Source organism: Vespula vulgaris, chromosome 17 (assembly GCF_905475345.1).
Source record: "Vespula vulgaris chromosome 17, iyVesVulg1.1, whole genome shotgun sequence".
NCBI lineage: Eukaryota > Metazoa > Arthropoda > Insecta > Hymenoptera > Vespidae > Vespula > Vespula vulgaris.
Window position 1 is genome coordinate 3,744,155 of NC_066602.1, and position 18,553 is coordinate 3,762,707.

General features: G+C 34.4%; 2 protein-coding genes across 6 annotated transcripts in view; one reads left to right on the plus strand and one right to left on the minus strand.

Annotated features, from left to right (window-relative positions):
• LOC127069895 (adenosine deaminase-like protein) overlaps window positions 1–922 on the minus strand; it is a 58,094-nt gene extending 57,172 nt beyond the window's left edge. Inside the window, exon 1 of the mRNA XM_051007560.1 lies at window positions 808–922. The gene's annotated coding sequence lies outside the window, so the exon portion shown is untranslated. The remainder of the gene's footprint in view (window positions 1–807) is intronic.
• Window positions 923–4,283: 3,361 nt separating this feature from the next.
• Window positions 4,284–18,553, plus strand: part of LOC127069891 (lachesin-like) — an 87,755-nt gene continuing 73,485 nt past the window's right edge. For 4 of the 5 annotated variants that reach the window (XM_051007547.1, XM_051007548.1, XM_051007551.1 and 1 more), the window contains exons 1-3: window positions 4,287–4,619; window positions 5,072–5,175; window positions 6,153–6,768. The gene's annotated coding sequence lies outside the window, so the exon portion shown is untranslated. Of the gene's footprint in view, window positions 4,620–5,071; window positions 5,176–6,152; window positions 6,769–18,553 lie in introns of all 5 variants that reach the window. The other variant, XM_051007554.1, reaches the window with a different exon arrangement.

Genomic DNA, 18,553 nt, shown 5'->3' on the forward strand with positions numbered 1-18,553 from the left:
AAGTACCTCCAGAAAGCTCTTTCATAGATGCTTATACGTCTGAATATCCTCCAGTAATGAAGGAGTCGAACGTCGATTATTTTTGTTTCGTCATCGATCGAAATACTCCTTGTAAATTTGTCCTGTTTCGCTCAGCTATTATTTACATATCGATCGTTACCTCTTTTTGTCTTTCTCACTCTTTTTCTTTCTCTCTCTCTCTTTATTAAGCCTACCTTACATCTTAAAAAGAGATAGACTTATCTATACGAGGTTATACCGTGCAATGGTTTATATAAAGCTCGAATACCTTCTCTTAAATTTCTTCTCTCCTATTCCTTCCAATCCTTAGTAGAATTCTTGGAAATGTACGAAAAAATGTAAGAGAAGTGATGGAATAAATCGTACATGTGTGCGTAAATACGTTATAAAACAGTATCTATACATGTATTTGTGTTTGTATGGATGTATATGTGTATGTATCTATGAACGTATGTATGATGTACGTATGTACGAAAATCCTATATAATACGAAATACGATCGATGAGAAACAATTAATGATACATTATTGATTAAAATATCGTAAAACTACCGAGAAAAGTATCGATGTCGCAACGATAAGACGAGAAAATTCGCAGGAAATAAATACGATGCAATAACGTCCAACGATTGCGTCGATCAGAGAGACGCCGATTTTATTTTCGCAAATATCTCTTAAACGCCGACACATAACGACTTGCGAACAACCCGCGCGTGAAAATCGGATCTCGGGCGATCGATTGATGCACTGGTCGATGCCGTACGTTAGAAAAAAATACGCCAATTACCTGTAATTAACGATGACGATGCGGATCGTGTCTCCGAGTAGCTCGCCGAACACAAAATGGCGGTACGTTACCGGCAAGGCGACGAGATCATCGCGGCGCGCATGCGCGTTACGTCATCTCGCGTTCGTCTCGTCGCTGTCCCCCACAAACAAACGAATATATTTTCCACCAAAGGTTCCGCGCACGATACACACGATATCGAAGTAGAAAAGGACGATAAATCCATCGACGAGCTTATCGAACGGTATCACGAAAACGGATCAACTGTTTTATTAACTTATTAATCAGAATATGTTCCCCGCGATACGTACCAGCTCGTCGTCGCACGTAAGTACGTACCTTACTGATTCTCCACCACGCCAGTCAAACCAGATGTAATTAATATATCCTACGATATAAAGAATATACGTATGTATTAAGATCTATTTATTACACATATCTGTATGTCTCGTAAATATTTTCCAACGACAAATTATTCTTTCGCTTTGATTCGTTCAATATTTTCATTAAACGTAGCGATGATTATGAAATCAAATACATTATTACTATGACTCCGGTAGTCGTCCATCTCGCTAGGGAATGTGTATGAGAGGAAAAAGGAAGGAAGAAGAAAGGAGGAAGGAAGGAAGGAAGGAAGGAAGGAAGGAAGGAAGGAAGGAAGGAAGAAGCCCGAAGTCACGTGTAACTCGTGTCGAAAGTTATTATTACAAGTTATTGCTTGGAATACTGGTGAGAAGAGAACAAGACTTTGACCCACATCCTCGAATCGCTCCTCTGACCTATATGAATTCGTCTACTAACCTACATAATCTCTTGGAAAAATTCCTGTTCTCAATGTCAAGGTAAATGACGAAAAAAATTCTTCTCTCTTTCTTTCTTCCTCTTTCTCTCTTTCTCTCTCACACTCATTCCTTCTCTCTCTTTATCTATACACAGACATTGCACACATGCACACGAATGAAATCGAGTTCTACGACGGAAAAAAAGCATTTACTAAACTTTATATATGTAAATCTGTCTCTCGCATAATTTCGTACATATTGGTATATATATATATATGCACGCAGATACGTATATATATATATACACACGAGTTCACGTACTATATCTAGACATTCTTGAAAAAGTTGAACTTCTTTGTTTCAATGCAGGTTAGGAGGTAATGTATTGTCTTCTTTCGACAAAAACAAATGGAAATATTCAAACGCGACGAGTGGACAATATTATTCCCGTTCGTTCGGACTCGTCTTATTTCTTTTGTATTCACGAATTATTTTTTAGTAACTATTTGTAGAAATAACATATACTTATTATCAAATTTTAGAAAAAGCAATGGAACGTCGAAAAATGCTATTATATCGTTTTTTCATACGATTTCTTATAGCTTTTTTAATTATTTATATATCTTTTTTCTCTCTTTTCTGTTTTCCTTTATTTCCTTTTTTACACGTAGTCACGGTTACAAACGTTTAATAATTAATAACTAAACGATAATTAAGAGATCAAAGTATACGAGTATATTTTTATACCTATATAGCTTCAACCGAAAATTACATATATATTACATATGTGTATATATATATATATATATATGTATATATAACAGCACACAGATACGAACACACGCTACATAATTTTATCTATCAGTTAAATAATCAATAAATCACGTAAATTGCCGCAAATTGTTGTCCTACAAATAAAATGCGAAATTAATTATTCGAGTGAATTTCGTTTTAATTAATCATTAAACATCTATGAATTCAGTCAATATTTCACTATACATATATATATACATATATATACACATACATACTACATATGTATATATATATATATATATATATATACATCCTCTCCCCCCTTATCTTTCATTGCTCGTAGTAAAAGCAACTTTCCATAAAACGCGATTTTAAATGCAAGCGGCGCCCTTACAAAAGCCGACGAAAAGAGTTTTACGAGAAGCGTTCACGCGGGATATTAGGACGCAAATAGCTATGGCGATTACCATAAGGTGGAAGAATAAGAGATGGTGGGGAGATGGTGGGCTAGGTAGGAAGAGAGAGAGAGAGAGAGAGAGAAAGAAATAAATAGAGAGGTCACAGTGCTTGCCCGTTGCTAGTTCTACCATACATTTCCACCCTCTCTAACCCTTGCTCACCCTTCCTACCCATCCCTTGATTTTACAAGTCCTCCGAGTGATCCAAGCTCACCTACACACTCTGCCATATTTATGCACCGTGTAGTCTCGACGATAATATTCACCCTTTTCGCAACCATCTCTCACAAGCTTACCCCTTAACCCCTCACCTTCTCATAGCCAAAACGGTATTTCGGTGATAGTCGTGTTGTTCTCCGATACAACCGGATTTCATCGTCATTCTGCAGTTGTTTTCATGTACTCAGAAACACGACTGTTTTTTTTTCTTTTTTTTTTAACGTAATAATACCATTTTTTTAAATACGTAAAAATGCAACATCTTTGGAATCATGATTTGCTTATCAATCGGATCAACGTTATTTGATCGATTACAGAGATTGATCATGAATTCAGGATCCGTCGAATAGATCTTATTTGTTATAAAAAAAAGATAGAATACAAAGTGTGTATATTTAAATAAATGTTAATATGTGAAGGTTATCGCAATATAAAAATATTAATATATAATAAGAATGGATAATAGATTATTTTATTCAATTTTTTACAAAATTAAGCACTGCATTTTTTTGTAGAATCAGATATATAAATATGTATAAATTATTTCTATATTGTATAATGTGTATATATATATGCACGCATACACCTACGATTCATTCTATACACTGCCTATATCATCTTACATTTTTTTTCGGAGATTTCTAAGAATTTAACTAAGGATCTAAAGACAGGAGAGAATAAGGTCAAAAGGAGGTATTCGAGCTTTGTATAAACATCGCACGAAATATACGTATGTCTATCTCTTTTTAAGACTTGAAAGAGAGAGAGAGAGAAAGAGAGAGAGAGACAACGATCGCATGTAAACAATAGTTGACCGACGAATTTCCAATCTTTGGATCAATGACAAAACAAAGAGAAACGTTCGTCTCACATTACTGAAGGATATTTAGATGTATCAAGCATCACGAGAAAGTTTTTTTACACATACATCACATATTGTTACTTGAACGTTATCTTCCTTCCTTCTTTTCATTCCCTCCTTCCTTTCTTCTTCCTTCCTTTTTCCTCTCATACACATTCCCTAGCGAGATGGACGACTACCGGAGTCATAGTAATAATGTATTTGATTTCATAATCATCGTTACGTTTAATGAAAATATTGAACGAATCAAAGCGAAAGAATAATTTGTCGTTGGAAAATATTTACGAGACATACAGATATGTGTAATAAATAGATCTTAATACATACGTATATTCTTTATATCGTAGGATATATTAATTACATCTGGTTTGACTGGCGTGGTGGAGAATCAGTAAGGTACGTACTTACGTGCGACGACGAGCTGGTACGTATCGCGGGGAACATATTCTGATTAATAAGTTAATAAAACAGTTGATCCGTTTTCGTGATACCGTTCGATAAGCTCGTCGATGGATTTATCGTCCTTTTCTACTTCGATATCGTGTGTATCGTGCGCGGAACCTTTGGTGGAAAATATATTCGTTTGTTTGTGGGGGACAGCGACGAGACGAACGCGAGATGACGTAACGCGCATGCGCGCCGCGATGATCTCGTCGCCTTGCCGGTAACGTACCGCCATTTTGTGTTCGGCGAGCTACTCGGAGACACGATCCGCATCGTCATCGTTAATTACAGGTAATTGGCGTATTTTTTTCTAACGTACGGCATCGACCAGTGCATCAATCGATCGCCCGAGATCCGATTTTCACGCGCGGGTTGTTCGCAAGTCGTTATGTGTCGGCGTTTAAGAGATATTTGCGAAAATAAAATCGGCGTCTCTCTGATCGACGCAATCGTTGGACGTTATTGCATCGTATTTATTTCCTGCGAATTTTCTCGTCTTATCGTTGCGACATCGATACTTTTCTCGGTAGTTTTACGATATTTTAATCAATAATGTATCATTAATTGTTTCTCATCGATCGTATTTCGTATTATATAGGATTTTCGTACATACACATGCACGCACACGGACAACGCACACATGCATGTATGTACGTTAAATTCTATTATGTAACGTATATACGCACACATGTATGCACGATTTATTCTATACACTACTACATGGTATTACGTTTTTTTTCCAGATTTCCAAGAATCCTACCGAGCATCGAAAGACAGGAGAGAATAAGATGGAGAAGAGGTATTCGAGTCTCACAAATCATCGTACGATATTAACGCTGCGTGATAGGTAAGTGTATCTCTTTTTAATGACATGTAGTATAGGCTTCATAGAGAGAGATAGATAGTGATCGGCCTGTATATTATTGACCAACGAATTTTCAAGAAAGTCTTTGGTCGAGAACGTTCGATCTCTCTCTCTCTCTCTCTCTCTCTCTGTATCTCTCTTTTTCTCTGTTTTTCTTTCTTTTTCTTCTTTCTTTCTCTCTCTCTATCTCTTTTTCTTTGTTTTTCTTTCTTTCTCTCTGTATCTCTCTTTTTCTCTCTTTTTCTTTCTTTCCGCGTCATCTTAAAAATGCTTGTACAAAACATTTCGATGCGTCAATTTTTATTCCGATACTTATAACTATATATTTTAATTATTTTTTATTTATTTATTTATTTATTTATTTTTTTAGTATTACCGAGAATTTTTATTCTATTTAACGTCTACTTTTATGTTAGTACTAATATTGTACTTCACTGATTGGCACAATTTAATTAATAATTGTAATCACGATGGATCGTTAGATATTACGTTATAAAAATTAGTTATAGTTTGTAGATAATTCGCGACATGGTCTGTTGGCGCAGTTATTTTTTCATTATGAAAGTTTTCGCCAATTTTCATTAGCTATTGGATTCTCTCATATATATATATATATACACCTATATACATACATACATATACATACATACATACATATATATATGTAGAAACCTTCAAGTGCGGAAAAACCGCTTTAAATCGCCATTGTTCAAGAGATGTACTTTCAAATATAATATAATACAATGCTCGAGCATTATTCTAACCATTATTCTAACCATTATTGAAATATTGAAATATCTACGTATATTAATTTAATAATAATATATAAAAATACACACATATATATATATAATTTATCATTTTTCCTTAATTTTTATTTTGTATTCTTATTAATTTATTATCATCCAACTTACAATAACGATGTCAATCAGCTTTGTTTATAATTTTTTATTTTTCAGAGCATGCAGTTGCAAAATCTTGTGTTGTGTGAAACAATGGATGTATAATATATCGTGCGGCTCGTATCGTTGGAATAAAAACGTCGAGAGAAAAAAAAAAAAAGAAAGAAAGAAGGAAACGATCGAAGTGAAGTGAAAACAGTGTGTTTGTTCGTTGATTAACATTTTTTTTTCTGCGCGTTACAAACGAATTAAATGAACTCTTAGAAGTGTCTGTGTATACTTTTCAATTGATCGGACGCAAAGTGTTAATCAGTGATTTAATAAAGTCAGTGTTCGTTTCTCGTATAAAGCTTTGTTTCTTTTTTAATTAATTAATTTATTTTTTTTTTTTTCACAGGTACATACATACAATACACGTATGTATGTATCTATGTACGTTATCAGAGAAACATGAAATATTAAATTCAGTATCGTCTCGTTAGTAATAAATAATTATCGAGTGTTTAAAGTTTGCTTGCAACATTGAAGATGACGTCAATATTTAGGAATAATTTCAACGAACCTCGACGTCTAACTATTTCACCTTGATAGAAATCAACCTAAACCCTTAAATATCGACCTAGCGAACATGGACGAGCGTTTTCATCGGAGCCATCAGAGAACTTCTAAAGTAGTAAGTGATTGAACAAATTTAATTCCCTTGTGATGGTCGATCGTATCATCATTGAGAAAAGTTTCGAATTGGAATGAGAATTTATGATTGTAAATATATATACATATTTTTTTTTCCTATCTTTTCTTTTTTAAATCATCTTTTAGGATCTAATAACGATCGAGGTACATCGTTTTTTTTTTTTATTTATTAAAAAACTTCGAAAATTTTTTTACTTTTTTTACGAACGAAACCCACACGATAAATGTCGATCGTTAATACATATACATATATATATTTTTTTCTTTTTATTTTTATTAAATAAAAATGAAGAAAATCGACTTTGCGAAATATTTTTGATATTTTAATATGCTTGAAGCATATTGACTTATCTCTCTTTTTATCTTTTCATGATATTATCGACATCTTACAAACTCGATAATTTCTCCGTGTACGTTGGCTCTTCATTGTTTGTCCATTGTGTCTATATATTTATATTAACTCACAGGATAGGGATCTTCTTGTTTGATCGGATTGAGTCGTTTAATTAACAATTAATTAATACTCCTTTTGTTCCTGTTTGTTCGCATTATTAGAGCTGAAATCGGATATTCATTTATCCGATTTCGTCGGAATTAAAAGCATAAAGTGGTTCATGTTACAACATATGTACATATATGTACATATATACATAGCTGTCGTACTTACAATTAGTCGATTTAATCGCGATCTATATTCGATATATCCACGTGTGTGGTCATTCGATATATCCCGTGTCGGGTGCATTGTGACCTCGTTTTTTTTCGTTTTTTTATATATATATTTTTTTTTGATCATTAGTTTTTTTATTTTCTTTTTTTCGACAATCGTTTAAAAGTATTATATTACGTACAACAGTTTTTATATAATATTTTATCATATTTATGTTACGAATAATAATGATCTCTCTAGATTTTTTGCGTACTCCTAATTACTCGATTACTTCTATTCCCGTTATAATGGAATTAATTTTATTTAATATCGTATCATTATTACACTTACGGTCTATTAAATTTAATACCGTGTAATTGATTATTCATTCATTCGAGTCGATTAAATTTAATATTAGCGTTGTAACAAATTCAATGTTATTATTGCAACAATGTATATATTACTTGACTATGTAATTATATACACACACACACACATATATCAGACGTGTGTACGATTGCAATTATTGCACCGTTATGATTTGATTTTTATATTAACAAATATCGATGAAAATTGAATAAAATCTTACCTATCTGATGAGGGAAATTAACACATAATTGTACACACACAAATATACATTTTTTTAATCCTTAAAAAACTTGAAAATTTTTATTAATCTTTTCTTTTTTTCGTTTGGTAAATCAAAAATTATTTTTTCAATTTTCTTATATATATATATATATATATATATATATATATATGCATATCTATATTTATATGTAAGAGATTTAAACGAACAGATGGATTAAGAAATATCGTCTAATCGTCGAAATATTGTCATACCCGAAAGCTCGAAAATCTTAATATAAAAATCATGTAATCGTTAGAACAATCCCATTGATCTTTACCTTTTCTTTTTCTCTCTTTCTCTCTCCTTACCTTTTCTCTTCAAATCCCAATCCTAAGGGATATCCTCTTTTTTCTCGGGGAACAGTGCTATCGAGCCTCACGTTAAATCTTCACTAGTTCTCTCGGATGAAAAACAGATAGGAAGCTTACGATGTCGATCCTCTACTTCGTACGAGAGTCTATCTATCTCTCTTGCTCCCTTTCTACAGTAGTGACTCATCACAATACTCTCTCTCTCTCTCTCTCTCTGTCTGTCTGTCTCTCTCTATGTCTATCTCTATCTCTCTGTCTTTCCTAATCCGATTAGAAATCAATGGTACGAATTAGAATCTCCATAATACCGTCCAAAACATTAAAATTAGGAATAACATCGGTATTTTAATTCGTCGAAACTATATTACGTTTGATATTTATTTCCAATAAATAAATAAATATAAAAGAAAAATTGTTAACTTTTAGAAAAGACGTTTCCGTAAAAAAGAGAGAGAGAGAGAGAAAAGGAAAAGAAGTTTACAGAATAATAGAGAAAAACGACGAAGGGATATAGGAAGATAGCTTAAAAAACATGAACACCTTATATTATATATATATCAAAGGGTATTTCAAAGATCTGGAAAGGAAAAGTTACTTTGGGATGAGAGTTATCAAAGATAGAGATAAAGATAGATAGATTGATAGATCGATAGAGAGAGAGAGAGAGAGAAAGAGAGAGAGAGGAAAAAGTGACACTTTATATATAAGATAGAGATCGTAGTCTCTAAAGAGATTTCTTTACTCTTTCTTACTTCCAAGTCCACACAAGCTAACATTCGACGGCGGTTGGTTGGTTGGTTGGTTGGTTGGTTGGTTGGTTGGGTGGTTGGTTGGTTGGGTGGTTTGTTGGTTGTAACTTCCGTTATAACGTACTTCCGTCGAACCAAAACGGGAAATACGAAACGAACTTTACTTTCAAGGATGTGTGTACAATGTTACGATACTCCTTTATCGTTAATCATCCGTATGGTCGACTCTTTTTACCTGTGTTTACAAAAAACATATATATATATATATAAAATTATATAATTTATATAATTAATAATACAATATACATTAATTATATTTAGCACATATTACGATATAATTAGAAATATTGATAAAACATTATATTGCATAGATACAGGTATCGAATATAATAATTTAGAGAGATAAAAATTTCAACGTTAAGCGTTGAATTATTTACACAATGAAATTCACGAAATTCGTCACGGATCGATGAAGAAGAACGTTTTAAATAGTAAGCTTAATGTATCTCCATAGACGGGAGCTAACCGCAAACGGTTCCAACGCGGTTGTCTCAACTGCTTTAATTACACGCTCTAATTGCCGAGCGTAATTCGTTAAACGTTCAACTCGTCCGATAAAGTAACGAAGTACTTTCGTTATTTCGCGTTGTCACGATTTTAATCGTGCGAAAACACGAACAATTGAATTCGACTTAACTGAGTACGATAGAGAGAAAGAGAGACGGACCCTCGAAAGATTTTCGAACTCTTTATCGACTTGTTAACTTTAAATTTGATTTAGGTACTTATGCTTAATTACTTCGTTAGCATTCGTTATTTTTTTGTCTTTCTCTTATTTCATTTTTGATCTTTTAGAAAGAGAAAGAGAGAGAAAGTGAAACGATCTTGTTACGTTCAATTGAATATTTCCAAATAAATTTGAGATCGAACATAATCAGAGAAGGAGAGAGACTTAAAAGTATATTAAACGAAGAAAAGAAAACTTTTTTTGGTTCCTTTTTATAATAACTTTTCGATTATTAATACTGATATTACAATTATTTTTTCTTTTTTTTTTTGTTAATATTATATATTCAATTGTATCAGAGTGCAGATGTTTTTAAAAGTTGTCGTTATCCCCAGAAACATCTAATATCTTTCTGATTGTCACACAATATGATTAAGTTTTTAATTTATGATTTAATAGAAAAACATATAGAATATACCCAGCTACATCAGCACACGTGTTTACTAAATTTAATTAGTAATATTACAATTTCTTTTTAATATATATACATATAGCATATATAAAAACATTTCTATTTTTTATTCATCCTACATTATATTTAAAATTGTAAATTATCATTATCAATCGTATCATATCCTCTTTAATATAATATAAAAAAAATGTATTCGCGTATACCACCTCCAGAAATATTTTCCTTTGGAAACAACATACGAATAGTACGTTTCCATAGAAATCAAAGAAATCTAAATGTAAATAAATGCTCACGTCTTCGTCGTCGTCGCCGTCGTCGTCGTCGTCGTCGTCCGTCGTTGTCGTCGTTTCGAAGATGAAGTATAATCGGATATTTTGAAGAGAAACTTACAAACACGTAGAAAAGAAAGGAGACGGAAAGAGGGAGTAACGTATAGAGATACACACAGAGAAAGAGAGAGAAAGAGAGAGAGAGATGCAAAGAAAAAGAAAGAAAGAGATGAAGATAAAGAGAAACAGACAGAGAGAGAGAGAGAGAGAGAGAGAGAGAGAGAGAGAGAGAGAGAAACAGGAGTGTAAGAATAAAACCGTAGGACGAAACGATTTCGGGTGAGATGCAAATCGCAATTTCCATAACAATGCAAGGTGCACGTTTGTCTCTCTGGAAAGTCGTTGGAGGGTTAGAAGAAGGGGTTGGTAAGGGGTTTAGCGGTGGTGGAATGGAGCGGTCGAGGGAAGGAAGGATGGGAGTGGAATATAGAGGATGAGGAAAGAGGACGAGAAGTATGGGTGGTAGAGATGGGTAGGGTAGGATAGGATAGGGGTGAGGGGGAGGGTTGGGCGCGAGACCACCAGGAGAAGAGAGGTGGGTGCATTGTCCGATATAACGGAGTCACCTGCAGTAAGTTATAAAGCACATTTGCAAACGGAGTACTCGACATCGAACGAACCAAAAAGATAGATAGAGAGAGAGAGAGAGACAAAGATAGAGATAGAGATAGAAATAGATAAAGAAACAGAGAGAGAGAGAGAGAGAGAGAGAGAGAGAGAGAGAGAGAGAGGGTGAGAAAACAAAGTTCACGATAGTCAATAGTAACACAGCAACCAAAGTCGGATCGAGTCGTCGGATCACGTTTCTTCTTTTTCTTTCTTTTTCTCTTTTTACTCTTTCTTTTTGTTCCTTTATTCTGTGTATACCCATAGAGTATATCTTTTTGTAGTATCGTTCGACGTTGGGGTTTCAGAAAGAGAGACAGAGACAGAGAAAAAAAAGAAGTCGCGGAGAGAAAGAGGGGGGAGGGGGTAGATAGGGGTGGTTGAAAAAGGAGAAAAGAAAGAAGAAAAAAGGGGTGGTGAGAGTAGGGCAAACGTTAGAACGGGGTCCACCGATCCGTAGAAGAGTGAAACTAAACGACGAAGGGGGTGGTTGGGGTTAGACGGGAGAAGGGAGGTGCTGGAGGAACGGTGATTTTCTCCGCACAGACAGGGTTGACACGGCCGATTTGTACGAGCAACAGGCAACTTTCATTAAGCCTTTTCGAGCGACTGCTGCTGCTGCTGCTGCTTCTACTGCTTTTCTATCTCGTTTCTCTCTGTCTCTTTCTCTGTCTCTCTTTCTCGTTGGCTGGCTGGCTGGCTGGCTGGCTGGTTGGTTGGTTGGTTGGTTGGTTGGTTGGTTCGTTGGTTGGTTCGCTGATTCTCTCTCTCTCTCTCTCTCTCTTACTGTCTTTCCGTCTTTCTCTATCTTTCTCTCTTTCTCTCTCTTGTTCAACCATCTACATCGCTACGCTTCACTCGTCGGCACGTCTAGACCAACCGCATAATCGAGAGAACGAGCAACGAGATCGTATGTGTACATGTATATATATATATATATATATGTATGTATGCACGTGTATTTGCGTATTGCGTACGTGCATGCATGTATGGGAGAGTCGCACGCTTACCATGTGCGTTCATGGCTTGGGTCATTCACGACTTGCGTACCATCGTATTCAGCCATTGTGATCGCAGCGAGTAATGACGAGAGGGTACAGAATACCACTACCATTCTCTCTACACTTCCTATCTATGTAAATGTCTGAACGTGGGATGTCTCTCTGTGTCTATATATGTTTCTATGTTCTCTGTTTATCTGTGTGAGAGGAAAGGGATGCGTGGACGAGGAAGAGAGAGTATGCGGTAGAGTATATATATGCACGTTTGCACGCCTTTAGTATTACGTCCTTCGATTCCATTTCGCATTTTCCATCGAAGGCTTCCTCGATCCTAACACACGTGAGAATTCGATTGTGTTCCGTCCCGTTCATTCCTAACGTTTATGATAGTACGAATTTATGATAGATCGTATCGATTATTGATCAAACGAAAGTAACCTGCTTCTCTTCTCTTCTCTTCTCTTTTCTTTTTGCTTTGTACATATATAGATTTTATATAGGTAAAAGTGAAAAGTAAAAAGTTTAGTTTCTTGTTTTTTTTTTTTTTTATTATTATTGTTAGTATTGTTATTATTATTATTGAATTATTGCTTATTAAAATATCATGTAATCGTATCGTGATTATTTAGAAAAACTTCAGATATCTTTACGTCGTGTTAGGACGGTATTATTGTTTTATACATCTTTTTTTTTTTGTTTGTTTTTGTTTCTTTTCTTTTTTCCTCTTCTTTTCCTTTCTCCTTTAATATCGCACGAGAAATACTATTATTTTACATATAAATCGTCTAATTTGTATACGCACGTAGAATTATTCAAATTGTTATTATTAATTATACAAGTAATTGTATTTTAATACGATGTTATTAGAAAATGATTTCGACGGTGTAATATACGAAGTTAGAATATTTCTTTTTTTTATGATTGCGAAGATATGGGAACTAGCGAAATTTTTGGATCTTTAATACCGTTGTCAAATATCATTTTCTTCTTCTTATTATTATTATCATCATTATTATTTATCAAAATGTTATAAAAAGAGTAAAAAGTATGACATCTGTAATTCAAATGTTAGAAAATTAAAAAAAATTTCGTAGTCTCCCTTGACATTAACACGATTCTTCGAATAATTTGATTTTGAAAAAGTTGGTGGTGTTGACGCGTTACAATAACACTTTTCTCTCTGAAAGAATAAGCACGGAGGGAGGAGAAGATGGCCCCATCTACCACGTGGAATTTATGGTAAAGATAATATAAAAGCATCAAGATTTATATATACTATGTAGACTTATATTTATATACGTGTATTATTATTTTTCACGTATATAATACACGTGATAATAATTCCGATAGTAAAATAATAAAAATGCTTATAGGATTATTCGAACGAAGCGAATAAAAATAAATTATATATATATATATATATATATATATATATATATATAAAGAGAGAGAGAGAGAAAGGAGAAATAAATGAAGAAAAAAGAAATTCATTCATGCATAGAAGAATAATACAATTGATTCCAGACTTCTATTATCAATGGAAAAATTAAACGAAAATTTAATGAAATTTTATTTTATTAAATTTAATAAAAATTTATTATATAATAATAATAATAATAATAATAATAATAATAATAATAATAATAATAATAATAATAATAATAATAATAATAATAATAATAATAATAATAATAATAATGAGAAAGAAAGAGAGAAAAGCATCAGAAAGCAAAAAGAAGAGTAAAAAGTAAGAAGAAAAGAAACAAAGGAAAAGAAGAGAAAAATGTATGCGTATAAAAATAATAAAATTGATTCTCTACAAGGTTATATTCGCACATATCGGAGATCAATGTATTCTCCGTGAAGTAAAATGCGTCCCTTTCGAATATCCTTCCGATTTGTAGTCGAGCATGAGTCGAAGACTTGGAAGAGAAGAAGGATCTTTGAATTCCGAGCTCGTCTCGTCGCCACGTTTCACTTCCCCTTTTTCTCTTTCTCTCTCTCTCTCCCTCCCTCCCTCTTTCTAACTCTTCTTTTATAGAAAGAAAAATCAAACAGCAAGATTCAGCAAGCTGACAAGAAAAAGAAAAAAAAGAAGAAGTGGAAAAAGAAGAAGAAGAAGAAGAAGAAGAAGAAGAAGTTAGAAGTAGAAGAAGAAGAAGAAGAAGAAGAAGAAGATGAAAGACGGAAGACGGAAGAAGAGACAACGATAACGACACAACGGCTAGTTCGAGATTTGATGGACTCCCTCAGAAGAACGAGCCATGCCTCTCAATAATGTGGTAAACACAAAGATGCATAGTATATACATGAGACCATACGTTTACGTGTACCTAACACATTCTTTCGACGGTGTATAGAAGAGAGCTTGTTACATCCTTCTCTTTTCCTCCTTATTTCTTTTCTCTCTTTCTCTCTTTCTTTTTCTCAGATGGACAACACTCATAGCTATACTCACACAGAAGGACAACATAGCTTCTCCGTTCAGAACTTAGCTAAAGAATGAGTGAGTGAGCGAACGAACGAACGAACGAACGAACGAGAGAAAGAGAGGGGAGGATTAAAGTGAGAGAAAAAAAGAGGATAGGAGGAGGGGGTGGGTGAAAAGAGACTGAGATAGATGGGGATGCAAGTCGTGCGAGAGAGAGTGAGAGAGAGAGAGAGAGAGAGAGGGAAGGGGGAAGAAAGAGAGATTGAGTGAGAAAGAGAGAAAAAAGAACGAAAGAGAGAGAGAGAGAGAGAGAGAGAGAGAGAGAGATAGTATGTAGTATGTATATATGTATATACGGGAGATACATAGCACGGCTTGCGGAGGGCACAAGTTAGTAGTGTCTATATATATATGTATGTATATATATATATATATATATATATATATATATATATACGAGGAGATCGATAGAGGACAGAATCCCGGGACATCCCCAGCCTCCCTCGATCCTGTTCTCTTATTCTTGCAAGAAGCATCTTCGGGTGGTAGCCAACGTCGTGTGTTACCACACTGCATGTCGCGCCATTTTGCATTTGCGTGACGGAAGAGAGTAGTAGGTGCAAGGAAGAGAACAGGAAGAGAGAGAGAGAGAGAGAGAGAGAGAGAGAGAGAGAGAGAGAGAGAGAGAGAGAGAGAGAGAGAGAGAGAGAGAGAGAGAGAGAGAGAGAGAGAGAGAGAGAGAGAGAGAGAGAGAGAGAGAGAGAGAGTTAACTGAGAACGAAGAGGAGGATATAAATGGGTGAGGAAGGAAGGGGGCATGCGGTGCTGGGAGAGGTGACGAAGGGGGAGGGGTGGTAAGAATGTTGATAGGAGGGTTAGAGAAGTTGAAGAGAACGGAAGGAAGGTAACGCTATGTGCATTATCCTGTATGCATTATCTCACTTTCGAACAGTGTCTTCTATCATATATATATGTGTAGGTGTGTGTACGTGTGTACATATATATAATAATGAAGAAGAGAAAGAGAAAGAGAAAGAAGATGAAACCCTCTTTCATTATATATATATATATATATATATATATATATATATATATATATATATATATTTATAAGTATGTATGTATGTATGTATGTATGTATGTATGTATCTTTCTCTTTCTCTTCCTATCCGTCTAACGTTCTATCTAAGAGCGTAATTATCGAGAGAAATGTAACGTCTTCTATCTAAGAGAGATGCGTAACCAGATTAAAGGGATCTCACTGAAGTGGATGCATTCTACTCTTGAAACCTTCATATTAGCTGTTATGCACATATACATATTATACGTACGTAAGTATATATGTCGTACGTACGTACGTATGCGCGCGCGTGTATATGTCTATCTGTAACTATCTTTCTCTCTTTCCTCTCTCTCTCTCTCTCTCTTTGTCTCTGTCCTCCAACACCGAACATCTTTGTCCTGTTTGGCTTTCGACAGTAACAATTTCTACGTCAGCTCTGTTAGAGACTGATAATCGCGGCGAGACGGCAATCTTATTGTCACGTTGTTCCGCGCATGCGGAAGAGTGACGTGCGTCCAGCTATAGAAAATATATATATATGTATATATGTATACATATATATATATATATATATATATATATATATATAGAGAGAGAGAGAGAGAGAGAGAGAGAGAAGGAAAATGGAGGTGACGAAGAGGAGGTTCGTAGATTCAGAGAGGAAGAGTCGTCCTTTCGAAGACGTATCTCTCTCTCTCTCTCTCTTTCTCACACTCATTCTGCGAGAAAGGACTTTACACTATTATCTAGCATCTTTATGTTCCTTGAGCTACGATCGACGCTTTTACTATCCCTTTGCTCGATCGATCTTCCTCTTCCTTCTTCTCTTCCTCTTCCTCTTCCTCTTCTTCTTCTTCTTTCTCTCTTCTTCGTATTTTTTTCCCTCTTCATTTTTTTCTCTCTTTCTTATTTATCCCTTTTCCTTTTGTTTCATTTTTCTTTTTCCCTTTCTTTTTTCTTCCTTCCGGTTTTTATTATTTTACTCGACCTGTTGGCGAAGAAAAATTAAAAAATTTAAGATTCAGTTTTGCTTAGGGCACCACCTACGTTGTCTTCGTGTCAAAAGTTTTTTTTAACGTGATCGACGACGACGTTTACTCGATAGTTAATTTGATATTATTTCTTTTTCTTTTTCGATTTTGTTTAGCATTATTTTTCATCGATAACTTTTACGTATTCAGATAAAAATGTCGCGATAATTTGTATAGTTTGTTTTTATCGTTGTTCGCGCGTTGAGGCGAATGGATTTCGAAGGAAAGATTTATCAATTTAATTTGGAGAATATTATCGATTAAAAACTAATCAATGATAATGAAAGAAAAAAAAGATAATAATAATAACAACAAAAAGTCGTGCATGAAATTCGATTATAATGATAAATCGATCGAGCACTAATATAATTATCATATCAAACTTATAAGATTCTTAATTCTGTTAATAAATTACTAGACGATAAGAAACTTGTAAGCGATATTCTAGTAATATACTATATAATAATATCATATTCTGAATAATCCAATAAAATATTACACCTAATAATAATAATCATAATATATACAATATTATCGTAAGTTATAATCACAACACAATGATACTTTTATCGTACTAATAATAATAATAATAACTAAAATATTATCTCTAAAATAGACAACAATATTAAAAAAGAAAAAGAAAAAAAAATAATTAATTATTATTATCATTATTATTATTATTATAACAAATAAATATTCATACAAATAAGGAGAGATTCGAAATGAGAAATTACTTTCTCTCTCTCCCTCTCTCTCTCTCTCTCTCTCTCTCTCTCACTTTCTCTTTCTACACATTTGAAAAGTATATCGTCTTCGTCTTCTTCGTAGTAACAATTCGTGGATCGTCTGGTGAGGGATCGATACGAACGCGTATCGTGGGATCTTTAACGGAAGTTCCTCTCTAAAAACGGAATGGAACGGAATAAAAAGGTTTACGTGCGGACGTGCGGTTTACACGCATGGCGGAACTACTAAAGCCGTTCGAAGATATCCGTGCGGCCACTTTCGTAAATAGGCTACGACTCTTACACGTTGAACTTACCACAACGAGAAGAGGGTTCAAAAGAAAAGTATCTTCCTGTTGCTCTTTTCCTATCCTTAGTAATTTTAAAAATTCTTCCTTCCTTCCTTCCTTCCTTCCTTCCTTCCTCTCTCTCTCTCTCTCTCTCTCTCTGCTCGTATCCCTTCTTCAGTTTTCTCTCTTATCTTTTTTCTTTTCTCGTTCATTCTACTCCTTTTATTTTTATTATTTTTTTTTATCTCTTTTTTATTTTCCTTACATACCCGTTTACCTATATGTAAAAACGACATGCACACAAGAAGCTATCGTGTCTCACGAAAAATCCACGGGTTAACCTTTTTCGAGCGAGTTTAAATCCACCTTTCGTTCTTTCGTGAGTGAGAGAGAGAGTGAGAGAGAGAGAGTGTGAGAGAGAGAGAGAGAGAGAGAGAGAGAGAGAGAGAGATAAGGCGGAAAGAGACAGGAAAGAACCGTCGTTCCGGAAGATGTAATTTTCTCGCGGATGGAAATCCGCGTGAAGAGAAGTAGTAGTACTCGTGAATGGAGATATCTCCCATAGGGGAGAGAGAGAAAGAGAGAGAGAGAGAGATGGAAAAAGAATAGAGAGAGAGAGAGAGAGAGAGAGAGAGAGAGAGATACAAGATGTATGTACGCTCGATGGCTCGGTTTGTATCAGAATCCTTGGAGAATTTTTCGGATCTCTATTTCTCCTCTTACCTCCTCGGAGGAATTTCGAGTCGTGTA